The sequence below is a fragment of the Ascaphus truei genome, chromosome 2, assembly GCF_040206685.1.
Source record: "Ascaphus truei isolate aAscTru1 chromosome 2, aAscTru1.hap1, whole genome shotgun sequence".
Lineage (NCBI taxonomy): Eukaryota > Metazoa > Chordata > Amphibia > Anura > Ascaphidae > Ascaphus > Ascaphus truei.
Window position 1 is genome coordinate 13,072,343 of NC_134484.1, and position 16,179 is coordinate 13,088,521.

A 16,179-nucleotide genomic window follows, 5' to 3' on the forward strand; every position below is an offset into this window, starting at 1 on the left:
GCCATCACAGTCTCCATGGGTAATGAATTTCACATTTTAACTGCCCTTACGGTAAAGAACCCTTTCCTTTGTTGCTGGTGAAATCTCCTTTCCTCCAGCCTTAAGGAATGGCCCGAGTCCTTTGTACTGCCCGTGGGATGAATAGTTCTTTTGAAAGCTCCTTGTATTGTCCCCGAATATATTTGTATACAGTTATCATATCCCCTCTTAGACGCCTCTTTTCTAATGTAAATAAATCTAATTTAGCTAGCCTTTCCTCATAAGTTAGATTGTCCATCCCCTTTATTAATTTGGTGGCTCTTCTCTGCACTCTCTCTAGTTCCATAATATCTTTTCTTAGGATTGGAGCCCAAAATTATACTCCATATTCAAGGTGAGGTCTTACTAATGCTTTGTAAAGGGGCATAATTATGTTTACTTCCCTTCCATCCATTGCCCGTTTGATGCAAGATAAGATCTTGTTTGCCTTTGCAAACAGAGTCATTAGTTAAAGAAAGTTATTATGTTTTACATTTGACCAATTGACCGTGGGTTTTTCTTATACTGTATTTCCTGCGTTATTTTTGGATATACAGTATGTCCCTTGTTAGGATGGTCTCTGTTTGACTATACAGTGAGTCCTCGGTATCCGACATCCCGCTATCCGTCGGATGCGATATATCTGACGCCACATAATGCAGTCCTTTGGACGCATAAACCGCCACCGGTTCCGCTTATCCGACGGTCACCGCCGCCGATTAACATTGACCCGCAATCCGACGGTCCGTTAACCGAAGGCGGGTTGCGGGACGCATTCCGTCAGATAAGAGAGGACCGTATTTGGCATATTGCCTCATGGACCATTTCCTCCCTTCTTTCTCCTTTTCTGCGGTATGTTCCCCTACTATAACATTCTGTAGCATTTATACCACTGGGATAGAGACACCCCGTGGATTACTACCGCCATGTTTTTCTTTATATTTACTATAGTAAACTCAAGATGTGAGGTCCTTCTACCTCTGTATATATATATATTTTTTTCTATGTGAGCAGTAAAATACTATTTTTTGGCTGTCTCCAGTTTTGCCTTGTTTCTTTTATTATGGAAGACTATTGGTTACACATTGTTGTATTTAGGGATTTACAGGGACCCCATGTTCCTCCCCAGCACCATTACATATATTATTCATTCATTTATCTTGCATTGGTGGTGCTGTCTGACAGTTTGTATATCCAGACTTTGCTATACACCTAGTGTCAAGGGATCTTGTTAACAAGTTCATGAAAATAGAGGAGAAAAATTACCTAAAAAAGTACTTTTCCATTTATGCTGCACTCCCAGATCCATCCCTTTAAATTGCAGCCCATAAATACAATATACCAATCATTGAATATTGGGTACAGATACAGAACAGTGAGAAGTTTTCTTTGGCCACTCCAACCACTGGATTCTTTTTTTTAATGGGTTGGCGTTTTCTTGCGCAACCTCTGCAATTACAGTATATTGAGGGAAAAAAACACAGTGTGCAATTATATGAGGAAAATTAGTCACATCAAAATACAGACCCAGAACATTATTATACCACAGAGGGAGTTAAAAACCTGTTAGTCCAGCGTGTCATAGTCTTCCTTTTTAGTCATGATAATAATGGAATAGCGCTGTATATAAGGGAATGGGATCTTGAGCGCAGCCAGTGGGATTTTGTAGTGTATGTCCTTGGAAAGCCCATAAGAACCCCGACAACATGAAGGGGTTCCTCATACTTTTGCTGGCTGCAGCCTTGTGTGCGGAGCGGGGTAAGGACAATACTAATGTCATTTCTAATATTATTGTTTTGGGGAATGGTACATTCTATTATTTGATTTTCTGTATTGCCATAAAGCAGGGGGGCTCAACTCCAGTCCTCAAGCCCCCCGCCTGCCCCCCCTCCTTCCAAGGTTTTCAGGATATCCCTTCTTCAGCACAGGTGGCGCAATCAGTCCCTGCTTCAGCACAGATGGCTCAATTAAAGCCTCAGTCAAAGACTGAGCCCCTGTTTGAGCCACCTGTGCTGAAGCTGGGATATCCTGAAAACCTGATTTCTTGGGGGGGTGGGGGGGAGGTTGAGGACTGGAGTTGAGCACCCCTGGCATAATGTAAAGTTAAAGTTCTACATTGCAGTGTCATGCCGTTTATTAGCAATGGGATGTGTTATAACCTTACAGATGTAGCAAACCCTTTTATTCCCTGGTGATAAGAGATAAGACGCCATATCAGTGAACCTGTGAATATCACATTATTTGCTGAGGATCCAATGATATTGCTTGTGCAATACGCGGTATTCCTGCCTATCTAATCAAACAGAAAAAGAAGCTGGGTACATATGTATATAGGGTAATAGATTCATTTAAGCAGCAATAATGAAAAGAGTTGAAATGCCTTGCTATATCAAAACAGGAAAACAAAGTGCCGGTGTTACACTGGGAAGTTCACTGTATTATCATTCTGCATATTTTTAAAATGATAGAATAATATTCTATAAGGATGTCTATATGTCACTTGCTATAAGTGACAATAATACAATACAAATGGATTCAGGTTTATAGTATTTGCTAATATCTAGGACACTTATTTCCCAAAGGCTGAGAAGTTTGTATAATGGACAGCTGTTAAAAAGTAGCTGTACTGTGCCTGATTCAAAAATATACAGTATACAGTGGAAAGATTAGTTCAGTTAAACAGTAGTACAAAACTCATAATTTTTATGTTGTACAAAGAGGAATGTGTGTAAATGAAAAAAAACAAGTATTGGTACTCCCTACTACTATAGCATCACAATCCCAACACTCACATGAAGCATGGTGATGATAGAAGTAGGACGACATTGACAAGGAGTTACATAAAGGGGTGAACGCTTTGGCAGGCAGGATACACACTGGTACCCACGGGAAATTATTACAGTGATATGAAGAACAATATTGAGCCATAACGAAAGGTGGCAGAAGTGAGCTGTGTAAATTACTATCCGCGCAGTAATTAGACAAAGTGTAAAGATATCCAGAATGGGATAACTTTCCAATTACCTGCGTAACAGGTCAGGAGACAGGTAGGTTCAGGGCTTATTAGAGAAGGGCAGTTGAAGTTAAACAATTGGATGAGTTCACCAATAATAGAGACAAACAGTAGAGGTCAACAGTAGGGAGCTTACAGTAAAAGAGAATAGGGAGGAGTGGGGGGCAACGTCAGATCAGCAAAACATACACAAGAAAATGATATACTGGACACTATGGAGAGCCATTACAAAGCTGTGCTGGAGACAACATTTACCTGCACTATAGAGAAAATTATATACTGGACAGTATGGAGAGCCATTACAAAGCTGTGCTGGAGACACCATTTACCTGTACTATATAGAAAATTATATACTGGACAGTATGGAGAGCCATTACAAAGCTGTGCTGGAGACACCATTTACCTGTACTATATAGAAAATGATTTACTGGACAGTATGGAGAGCCATTACAAAGTTGTGCTGGAGACACCATTTACCTGCACTATATAGCAAATGATTTACTGGACAGTATGGAGAGCCATTACAAAGTTGTGCTGGAGACACCGTTTACCTGTACTATATAGAAAATTATATACTGGACAGTATGGAGAGCCATTACAAAGCTGTGCTGGAGACACCATTTACCTGTACTATATGGAAAATGATATACTGGACAGTATGGAGAGCCATTACAAAGCTGTGCTGGAGACACCATTTACCTGTACTATATAGAAAATGATTTACTGGACAGTATGGAGAGCCATTACAAAGTTGTGCTGGAGACACCGTTTACCTGTACTATATAGAAAATGATATACTGGACAGTATGGAGAGCCATTACAAAGTTGTGCTGGAGACACCATTTACCTGTACTATATAGAAAATGAACGGAAAGGACTTTTTGAAGTCTGCACAGAGACTATGTAAACTGAGAATCAAAACACAAGTATAGTAACAGATGATACAATATTCGGTCATGTCTGTGTTTTTGCTATTGCTATAAAGAGTGATACCCCCAAAATCCTTAGTATGAAAGACATGACAATCTATGAATGCAGGCAGTGGTGGCAATCTCCCGGCAGAGGTGATACAATAAGTAACAACGTGAATAAAAGTAAATACAACAAACGAGCAAACGACTCTACATATAGTCCTTATCTTTATCTGCTGATAATTGATAGAGAAAGTAATTTCAGACTAAAATCTGGACAGTACCAGAGAGGAGAATGAATAAGGGAATATGACTGTATATTTAGTTTTCAGTTCTTTCTCAACATTAGAGTTTTTCATTGATCTATAAGTAGTGAATTCATGAGATCTGCAGAAAAGATAATGTGAGGAGGCTCAAAGAACGGGGAAATGCTCAACGTAACAGAGTACAATGTAACAGGTGCAATACATTATGTTTGAAATTATTTATGTTTCGGTGCAAGATATCATTTAATCTGTTTCTATTTTTGGGCATAATGATGTAATCAAGGTTTTTCTATTGGGTTCATTGTTTTCTAAACACCTGTAGTGCTATTCAGCAGTATATGCTAGTGTAGCACTGTTTCCCCCACCCTCGGGGAGATTTACTCTGAGGCTACCGTGTGGTGCTGAGGCATACCTGTTGGTTCCAGGAGAGCTGGGTGGATATGCGATGTAGTGGAGATCAGGACAGGCTTTTGGATATCATCTGTAGTTCGGTGCCAGCGCCTCCAGCTTCAGGGGGTTCTGGTAGGACCAGAGACAGTCCTCTCTGAAGCACATCTTCCATACACCACATGTACTGACTCAATGGAGGCTGGTGTATAATTAACAAAGGGGCTTTATTTAGCAATCACTGCATCAGATCTTTACAGCGGTGCGAGGGTTCCCCCCTCTTGATGGTGCTTGACCCTGATAGTATAGGGTCATCTTCCTTGGTCAGATGTTCCCTCAGCCACAAGGCTGAGGGTGAGCACGCTCATCCCGCTATGGGAGAGACTCACAGCAGGAACAGGACTGAACTAAATTTGCATTCCCTCTTAGGAGTCACCACCTTACTTCTGTCACTCATAAGAGGGGCATGAGGTGGGTCACAAGCCCACAGAATGAACCTGTTCCTGCCTGCAGCTAGCAAAGTCTTACATAACATGGGGAAAGCCAGGTAGAAAGACATACCCTGTTACACTAGTAATGTGCTAAAGCTCTGCGTGTGTGATCCTCTGAAATTGGGGAGATGTTTGTTATTTTATGTTCTCCTACAACAACCAGTAGTGTCTCAAAATCCACATTACAAGCATACCCCACTTTAAGTACACTCACTTTAAGTACACTCGCGAGTAAGTACATATCGCCCAATAGGCAAACGGCAGCTCACGCATGCGCCTGTCAGCACGTCCTGAATAGCAATACCGGCTCCCTACCTGTACCGAAGCTGTGCGCAAGCGGGGAGACTATAGAGCCTGTTACACATGCGTTATTTACATCAGTTATGCACGTATATAACGATTGCAGTACAGTACATGCATCAATAAGTGGGGAAAAGGTAGTGCTTCACTTTAAGTACATTTTCGCTTTACGTACATGCTCCGGTCCCATTGCATACGTTAATGCGGGGTATGCCTGTACCTATATTCTGCAAATTAGATACTTATGGTTTATTGTATCGATAGTCTCAACATAGTGTAGCCCCCTCTCCCCTTGCCTAAGGCAGCGTGCGCAAACTGGGGGGCGCAAGATTGTTCAGGGGGTGGGGGGGCGGCGGTTGCAGGGGCCCCGCGCCCTTCCCACAAGGCATTTAAATTAATGCCGGGGGATCGCGTGAGGCCTCTGCAACTTCACTTACCTTCTCTTTGGCGATGCGTGGCCATGGCAACGCGACGTCAAATGACGTCGCATGATCATGTGATGTTACGTTGGCATGGAAACGTGACGTCACGTGACCCCGCAACATCATTTGACGCAAAAGAGAAGGCAATGGAGGGGGCGCGAGCAGGGAGGGAAACAGGCAGGGGGTGGCAGCATGGAAAGGTTGCGTACCCATGGCCTGAGCGAAACCACGGGTGCTGCTAAACCTGTGAGGCTTACAGGAAGCCAAAGCCTCCGCTCCTGTGGTGCTATATCTCACGGTGCAGCGCCTCCACCTATGAGGATCCCAGCGTAGGCGGGATGAATTCCTTATAGGAACCAATAAATCACTAATACAACCGGGTATGTAAATCTTTCTTTACTGAGTTCCCAGGAAGGTAAATAATGCAGTACATACTGTACAATTATACAATAATGCAATACACAATACCACAGTACCCATGTTCCCCTCAACGTACTGAAGGTGCCGTGGCACCAATAACCCCAGGTCTCCATTCCAGCAATCCCACCCAGTGTGAGGTAGTGCTACCCACTGTGAATGTCGGTGCACATTGGGTACCTGCCTGGGTACTCCAGTTCCCAAGTGTAGCTTGTAGACTTGGACTGAATAAGGTCCCACGCAGTGGGGCCTCCGACAATAGTCCCCTCTCGCCTAAGGGTCCAGTCCTCCACGTGGGTGAGCTGCAGCCGGAGTGTCTCACACAAGTGTCTCTGAACCTGGTCCCAGGCCTCAGGTCACCGCGTGGGCGTCTTTCCACCGGCGTAGTAATGCTGCTACAGAATAATGGGAGGGTCCCTATCTGGGGCCTTCCTTACAATACTATACTGGATTGGCTCATGGCCTATCTGGGGCTTAAGGGGCAGAATCTAGGCCTAGTCCAGGAAGCCACTTGCTCCGTGGACACTACCTACTCCTGTCCTGGCTCCCACATGACTGACTCTCGGGCTGTCATCCCGCGGAGGATATCCTCTTCTCCCTTTCTGGTTCGGGGCATTCACGAATGCGCAATGTTCTTGCGGTGCCACCTGCAAGATGGCCGCCACACTATCTCGTCCTGCGCATACGCGATAGCTTTCAAAATGGCACCGCCTGCCCCGAAAGATCGGAGCGGTTCCCCGACCCAGAGGCAGGGTAAGGGGCCCCCGCCACAATAGTATGTTTCAAACTTGTGCACATAGGTATGGTATGATCTGTACAATAGATATTTGCCTTTAGTGACATTACTCACTACATATCCCCCCTATTGACACTGCAGCTGCAGGCTTACATACTGCACTTGATGCGGACATACACATGATAACAATGCCACTTTTAGCATCATTTTAATGCAAAAAATGTCCTGGTACATATACCCCCATGTTCCTATTAGTGAGGTTTGTTACAAACAAGGCTTTGGAAAACAAAAACAAAAACAAACAAAAGACTTCTGGTCCGATTGTCTTAGGAAGATGGAGACACTGGGGTGCTGCCTATAGCACAATAAGGTGGAAAACACAAACATACAGTGCCGGGGTGAACGATAGTGAGAGGCAGAAAGTATTGGAAAATATACCGGCCCAAACTGTGGCTGCTGCTCAGCTGAAGGAGGACCCTCCCTGGATCCTCGGATAATAGGTGCAAACACGATAACAGCGAGCGCACATATAAAATGAATATATAGAGCAGTGTATTAGTTGACTGCTATTTACACATCATAAACAGATATTTAAGAAATTAGGGTGATGGGATGAGGTGATGATCCTATAATCAAACATTCACACGGCCAAATGTGAGCGACAGTCACATCTGTTGCAGAGTTTGGTTGTCTCTGATGTGGTCACCACTGTACTCACAGCTCCTGATCGTCTGGTCTCCCCTTCAAGGGTGCATGGGCATACAGTATGTGAGTGCCCTTGTAGACAATGTACTGTATGTAGATCTTCTCTGGTGTCCCTGCTGTGCGTCTCCTCCAATGACACCTCAAAGAAAGGGTAAGAGCAGCAGGGGTTGGTCCCAGACAACCGGGTATTAGGTAACTGATTAGGGGTATAGATGTAAATAAATATGTTTCACTCACACGGGCATATGTGAGTGCCCTTGAAGTGCCCTTGTAGATAGGATATGCAGATAGTCTCTGGTATTCCTGCTACGTTTCTTGTCCAGTGGTACCACAGACAGAAGGGTGAAAGCAATGGGGTTTGGTCCCAAAAAGGAGTGATGGGGGTGACTCATAAATACATTTTTTATGTGCGCTCGCTGTTATCTTGTTTGCACCCATTGTCTTAGTGTAAAACAAAAATTGTGAGGGCGCTTCTAATGATAGTGAAATAAATAAATATATAGTGATTATTATCAATAATCAAAAGTGCTCATAAATGATAATAATAAGAATGGCGAACTTCGCTGCTCAACCCTCTTGGGAGAAGATCCAATTTCTCCTCTCTTGAATGGTGGGGAGAAGCTTGTGGGGAGCGCAGGTTTCACCATATATAAGGAAGAAAATATAAAATAGTGTAGTATATCTAAAAAATATAGCAATCTATGTAGGAATCAAGATTGGGAAATCACATTCTCCCAGTTGAAATACAGCATTGAATAGCAATAAATGCAATGTGTAGACTCAGCAGTTTGCAGGGGGGTCTTGCTTGGTATACACTCCCTGGTGTCAGCAGAACAAACCCTCGATGGAAAAAAAGACAACTCTAGTGCAACATTGTATGTTCACTATCAGTATATTCAAAAAACAATTGTTATTACTGTAACCATGATGTAAAATGGCTGCAGTCATCTCTCCTGCTGGCAGTAAGGCCTGGTAAGTTATGGGCATGCCAGCAGTAATTATGGAGGTTTGCCCTCACACCCTGGTGAGGTGCCCTATGTATGGATGGGAGTGGTCACAGGCTCTGACTCCATGGTTAGTGATGTCAGAGGTGTGCCAGCCCCCAGAGGATACATAAGGCACGGCACTGATCAAAAGTTAGGACTTAGAGTGTGTGAGTAGTAGAAGTAGTTACTAAACCGAAAGTAGCATGATAAGCTACAGATTATGAGACTGTGATCAGGAACCTGACGCAGAATAGATATCCCTGCGGGGATAGGGAACCCACCAATTAAGGGAAGAGATACCTTTCAAAGGGAAGTGCGGTGAACAATGGAGGGCTGAATACACCCCATTGTGGAGGGCAGCTTGCCCACCGTACCAATAAAGATGTCTCTGATTTACAACAATCTCGTGTGCAAGTGTGGAGTTATTGCACAGAGAGAAGCACCACAGAGGAGGTCCTCATCAGACTCATCCACGAGCTCATGCTGGGATCCTGATGAGGTGGAGGCGCTGCACTGGATATAGGTAGGACTCAGCACACTACCTCAGCTGCCTGTCTGGGTTGGCAAATCCCCACACACCATCATGCGGGAGACTCAGGAGTCCTGTAGCCAACAGGTGCACCACCAGACACTACACCGTAATGGGGACTGGTTAGACCACAGGGGCCAATATGAGATTGGGGGGGTCAGGCCGGTTCACAAAAACCGTTACATTACATTTACATGAGCAACATGTGCATAGACACGTAAAAATCATTGTACTCCATCCACCCCACTCCCGAGGTCGCGTCACTTCCGGTCCGGCCCGTCGCGTCACTTCTGGTTTCGTGATCGATCACAGAATGGATCCACACGAGCTCTGGGGCAATTAATTGTGTTCTATTGTTATATATAACACTCAACATAAGATATATGGAATGGAATAGGGAGAATGGAAATGGAGGAAAGAGCAGAAAAAATCCCAAGTTAGTATAACACATTAATCAATATAAATAACAGAGTTACATGAATTGTACAAAAAGTAATAAAAATATATACCTCAAAACCTAAAATCTCTATAAATATTTAAATGAATGTATTAGCTAGTTTTAAGTTAGATTTTTATTATTATGTATATGGATTTTTTGATTAATGATTTTAAGATGTTTTTTATAAATAAAACTGTCATTTTATATGTATTAAGTGTGAGATTAGTATATACGGATAGTCCCGCCCACTAGCCAATCACTAGTGACTATTCCAGCCAATAGGAAGTGGTAAATTAACCAACCATCCAATCGGAACCAAGTTGGGGTATATATATGGACAATGAAGCATTATGCCACAGATCGGACTCCTGACGAAGCTGCCACGCCAGCGAAACGCGTTGAGTGAACTAGCAGCAGTCCAGAAGTGTGCCCCGAATGCCCCAGAGCCCGTGTGGATCCATTCTGTGATCGATCACGAAACCGGCAGTGACGCGACGGGCCGGACCGGAAGTGACGCGAAGCGACCTCGGGAGTGGGGTGGATGGAGTACACTGATGCTGCGTATTGATTTTTACTTGTCTATGCACATGTTGCTCATGTAAATGTAATAACAATTGTTTTTTGAATATACTGATAGTGAACATACAATGTTGCACTAGAGTTGTCTTTTTTTCCATCGAGGGTTTGTTCTGCTGACACAAGGGAGTGTATACCAAGCAAGACCCCCCTGCAAACTGCTGAGTCTACACATTGCATTTATTGCTATTCAATGCTGTATTTCAACTGGGAGAATGTGCGTTCCCAATCTTGATTCCTACATAGATTGCTATATTTTTTAGATATACTACACTATTTTATATTTTCTTCCTTATATATGGTGAAACCTGCGCTCCCCACAAGCTACTCCCCACCCATTGTCTTAGGGCAGGGGTGCTCAACTCCAGTCGTCAAGCCACCCCCAACCCCCCACAAGTCAGGTTTTCAGCATATCCCAGCTTCAGCACGGGTGGCTCAATCAGAGGCTCAGTCAAAACTGGGCCTCTGATTGAGCCATCCGTGCTGAAGAAAGGCTGATTATGCCACTTGTGCTGAAGCAGGGACTGATTAATCCACCCATGCTGAAGCAGGGACTGATTAGCCCATCTGTGCTGAAGCAGGGATATCCTGAAAACCTGACCTGTCGAGGTCTGAGTTGAGCACTCCTGTTTTAATGTACAGCTGTAGCGGGCGTTATTCAAACACTTCACGCGTTGTGTACATCGGAATACCGATGTCATGGCGCGGGATTTCTTCCAACCGTACCGCCTTAAGACGCGAGTGCGGCGAGTGCAGAAAATGGCATTTTAGTGTTCTGGCTTATAAAAACATGAAAGTGACACAGTAGCACAGTATTGTACACATTACAATTCATTCATTTCATTGCACACAAAGAAACAGAATCCATGAAATTCAAACAAAGCAATCGCGATAAGCGCGAGCGCCTGGGGCGATTGGCCGCGGTCATGCCGCGTGGAGTACAGCAGCGCACACGAAATCGGCGCCATGATTTGTTTGAATAACGGCCTCTGTATGTGTACATATTGTGAAAGAGGCAAAGCTACGGTACCACAATCCTCTGCTGCCTTGTAAGGCCGAGATCATACGGTGTGTGTTGGCGCTTGCGTGCGCCCCGAGCACAAAGTGCAGGATCCCTTGAGGGCGCTCCTAGTGTGCGTGTGCGCGACGGAGCGACCGCGTTTTGAAAAGACAAGAAAATTTGTCTTTTCAAGCGGCAGCCGCGTCACGTGAGCGGTTCGGCCAATGGCGGCGAACCACCTCTGTGATGTCATGGCCACGCCCCCGCCCCCAATAGCCTCTTACACTACGTGCACAGATCGCGTGTGCTACTGCAGCAAGAGCTCGCACTCTCGCAAGCAAGCGGAGTGTATGAGCTCGGCCTAAGGGGATCAATTTTATTCTAGATATACTGGCACAAACAGGTTTGGGGTCCGGTGCAAGTGCAGTCAACTTAACTCTGGGGTATAATGAGATTTTGATCTCGCAAGTACAGGCTCAGAATGGTTTTAATGGAGCTATGGAGAATTTAGACTGAACTAGACCCTAGTCATTAACACACAGTGTTAGGTTGGCAGTGGGATTAGTAGATGGGAGCGATGTTTTAGACATTCTTGACTGTTAATTTATATCTCTCTTATCCACAGCATATTCTTTGGAGTGCTTCCTCTGCTTGAGTCCTACTCCCAGTTCCAAGTGCACAGTGAGGACGAACTGCTCAGACCAACAGGCTTGGTGTTTAACAACTGTAGATGGGCCAGCAGCAGCTGGTAATGTTCAGCTTTATACAGAAAGTTGAGAAGTCTCCAGCAAAATGGTCCCTCATCACTAAAATACAATGGCGTTAGCAGTAAAAGCTGCACGTCGCCAATTAAACAGGTCTTAAAGCTGCAGTTCAAGGTGTCGTTTAAAAAATAAATAAAAATGTAATTCAATATGTGCATCAATACAATCTGCACACTGACAAGTGATTAGCTAAGTTGCTGATCGATCGGTTCTCCTGTAAATCGATCGCTGAAGATTCGGCTCGGGGTTTCACTAAATGCATCTTGGGGTTTCTTCTGCTACACCGACAGCCAAAGTTCTGTGAGGAAGATCATGTGACCAGGCAGGCACTAGATGCAATTGGTTCACTGCTAGAGAGGGCAGGGCTCAAAAATGTGATGCTGTTTCAGAAGGGGAAGGGGGTGTGACTTTGTACATGGTTGCTGTAGGAGCAAAAATGCTTGTTACATTAGAATACATAAAGAATGTCTTTAAAATATATATTTTTTAATGCTATAATAATAGCTCTCCTTTTTGACACTTATATACATATATATTATGTGGGGGCTCAGGGGTTCCCCAAAAGAGCTTGCTGGGGTTCTGTGTGTTATTTGTTAATTTTTTTTTAATGCTGCAAGTATTTTCTCATTGTACAACACTGATTTATTAAAAAAAAAAACACAACAAAAAACACGCATGTAGGATATTGCTTGAACTGCAGCTTTAAACCAAACATGTTTTTTAAAATCAGTTCTGTACTAAGAGAACATACTTGTAGAATTTTTTTTAAACAACTTTGAATTATATTTTTTATGTATTATGATGTAACAAGCATTTTTGTTTCTATAGCAACCATTTACAAAGTCACATTCCCTTCCTCTTCTGAAACAGACTCTGGCACACCCCCTTTTGAGCCCTGCCCTCTCTCTAGCAGTACAGCAATTGTATCTAGTGGCTGCCTGGTCACATGATCTTCCCCACAGAACTTTGCATCTTTGGTCCTCTTCTGCTGCACTGACAGCCATTTAGTGAACCCCCGAACCGAATCTTCGCCGATCAATTACAGCAGAACGGATCGATCAGCAACTTATCTAATTACTTATCATTGTGTGGATTATATTGATGCACGTATTAAAGGGAAAGATAAAAAAATGCAGCTTGGACTGCTGCTTTAAGGTACACGGAGACATGGGCCGTATGAAGACATCTTTGTTGTATAAATCAGCGTATGATAGAACAGATCCCGTGCTGTGCAGGCAGATCCCGTGCTGTGCAGGCAGATCCTGTGCTGTGCAGGCAGATCCCGTGCTGTGCAGGCAGATCCCGTGTCGTGCAGACAGATCCCGTGCTGTGCAGACAGATCCCGTGCTGTGCAGGCAGATCCCGTGCTGTGCAGGCAGATCCCGTGCTGTGCAGGCAGATCCCGTGTCGTGCAGACAGATCCCGTGCTGTGCAGGCAGATCCCGTGCTGTGCAGGCAGATCCTGTGCTGTGCAGGCAGATCCCGTGTCGTGCAGACAGATCCCGTGCTGTGCAGACAGATCCCGTGCTGTGCAGGCAGATCCCGTGCTGTGCAGGCAGATCCCGTGCTGTGCAGGCAGATCCCGTGTCGTGCAGACAGATCCCGTGCTGTGCAGGCAGATCCCGTGCTGTGCAGGCAGATCCCGTGCTGTGCAGGCAGATCCCGTGTCGTGCAGACAGATCCCGTGCTGTGCAGGCAGATCCCGTGCTGTGCAGGCAGATCCCGTGCTGTGCAGGCAGATCCCGTGCCGTGTAGTACTGTCACACTGGGAATTCTCTTCAGAAAGGTTATTTTGCATCAAGACTTCCATAGATATAATTGGGGGGAAAAAAACCTTAAACGCTGCAACAAAATAACGGGATTTTTTTTTATATTTGTAATATTTGGATTGATGTCCATTTAAAAACGTCCATTTAAAAAGCAACACGAACAATAAAAAAAACCACTGTACTTTGTCCGAGTGACATTAATATACTCCTTTCCTCCATTGTCCTCGCCTCTGGCTCTGTTTCAGGTTTGAATTCTCAGCCAGCACAAGAAGACAAAAGAGCCTAAAATATTATTATATTACAGTAAAGTATAAATAACGACAAACAGGATTATGGGTAAACATGGCCCCTAAAGATGCTTTAGGGTGTTCTTTCAATGCCACAAGCCAGTACAAGCTCAGACCTCGATGTTCCCAACAGCTTTCTCCAATTAACACATACAGAAAACAATTAATTTAGCTCCAATTATCACGGTGGCAACTTGCTTAGGTACAGTATGTATTCCCTTGAAAACTCAGCCTGTTGGTGGTCTTTGAGAACTTAACTTGGACCGCCATGGTATAGACATGTAATGGGAAATACATAGTTAGTAGTAATATGGTAAAATCCTAAAAAGCTATTTTTAAGTAACGATTTAATCATACAGTGCAGTGGGGTAAAAATGTAACATAAAAATATAAAGAATGACTGAGTAGGATTACACACTTCCAACAGCCCAAGTAAAACTTCCATTTTTGGATACCTCTGTGAGTATATATTATCCCTGCCCCCATCTGCCTCTCCAAATGTTAGTAGGTAAAACAGGCATACATCTTATTTGGTTACAACTATATCTCAGAGGATAGCAGGGGCTGGACACGGCACTAAGGTATTACAGCAGGGACTTCTAAACTACTCCAACTTTTCCATTCTAAGATGGAGTAACTTCAGGTAGTTTAGATATACAGAGATAAAGGCTTCAGTCTTATTATACAATGGATAATGTTCATTTTCAGTGTGAGTTAAAGCCTCCTCTCCAACCAAAGCAATCCACAATGAACAGCTTGCAGTTTTACAATCTTGCCTTCTGATTTTTTGGGAATATCATTGGACCCGGGGGTTGGTGGGGGGCGGGGGGAGTTTACATGACCCCATTACCAACTTAAATAAAATATATAGTGGCTTATTTACTAAGCGGTGCTCTGCTGTAAGACACCTTTCAGTGCTGGAAGACACCCAACAGCCAACTCACTTCAATGGACATTAAAAAGCCTTCTGGCACCAGATGATGATGGAATAGCAATGCTTAGTAAGTGTGGGCCACTCTCTGCTTAAGGTTCTCCAGGTTGGGTTGCAATTACCACATTCCTGCTGTCAGCATGCGCAGTATTTGTTCGGAATACCGGCACGTTCTGCCAATGCCAGAGTTTCAGACCGTCTTGCCGTATGGCAGCCATTTCGAATGCTCTTCTGTAGCACTGACAATTATTTTTATGGTGCATGACTACTGCTTTACCCTACAACATTACCAGATGTTCATTTAATCTATTTCTGTAATCATTTTGTCTTTAAGGGTACCCTTTTGGAGGAGATAGGATCGTGGTTAGAGGCTGTACCGAACATTGTGTGGCAAGTAACCCCAATAACCTGGGGGTAACTCGTCCTACATTCTGTTGCCAAGAAGATCTGTGCAATACGGCTGCAAGTGGATCGCCAAACTTGAGAGCTAGCTACTGGGCATTAACTGGCATTGGAAGTTTCATCTTGGCACTGTTGCAAACCATAGGATAACCAAATAAAGAGCTGAACTGTGCAATGTGCTGATCTGATGCCCAAGCTCAGGATTGGACGTGGGGTGCAAAACACTTGAATCAAACAAGAGAAATCTTCATAGATTTGTTTTTTAAATGCTCAGTCCTCTTGTGTGCACCCTGGTCCCACATGTACCCATGTATAAAAGCTTTATATACACTATTTTATCGTTGGCATTTTAGTTCGTCCATTAAAAGGGATCACAAACCTACTGTACACTTATATGGGAGTATGCAGTGACTGGAACACTTCACTCAAATGTGAAGTTAAAATCCCTGTAGTAGTATAATAATCATGATATTTTTCTTGCTGTTGTGTTATATTCAACAAAGACAACAAAAACAGGTGAACCATTATTTACCAACCGTTCCTTTGAATAAATCTATGCACCAAAGTTCATTGTGAAGTAAGTAGATTATTTGGAATGAGTTTCTGGCGTTCTCCGGTAAATTGTTTGGAAGTGGAAGCTTAGGTTTACAAAGCAAACTCTACTCTGTACCGTACCAAACATTGGCACAGCTCATGAGGATCACGGTCATATCTCGAAATTCGATTTTGAGATTTGTTCGAATAACGGCCGCTGCATCTGTATGCTGCTCTATATTGATTTATTTTGAATGGGAAAATGCACTATTATCCATATCTGGATAATAGTAATT

At 43.7% G+C, this 16,179-nt stretch overlaps 1 pseudogene; it reads left to right on the forward strand.

The window, feature by feature from the left end:
• Window positions 1-1,636: 1,636 nt before the first annotated feature.
• LOC142488471 (secreted Ly-6/uPAR-related protein 1-like) lies at window positions 1,637-15,905 on the forward strand (annotated as a pseudogene).
• Window positions 15,906-16,179: the final 274 nt, after the last annotated feature.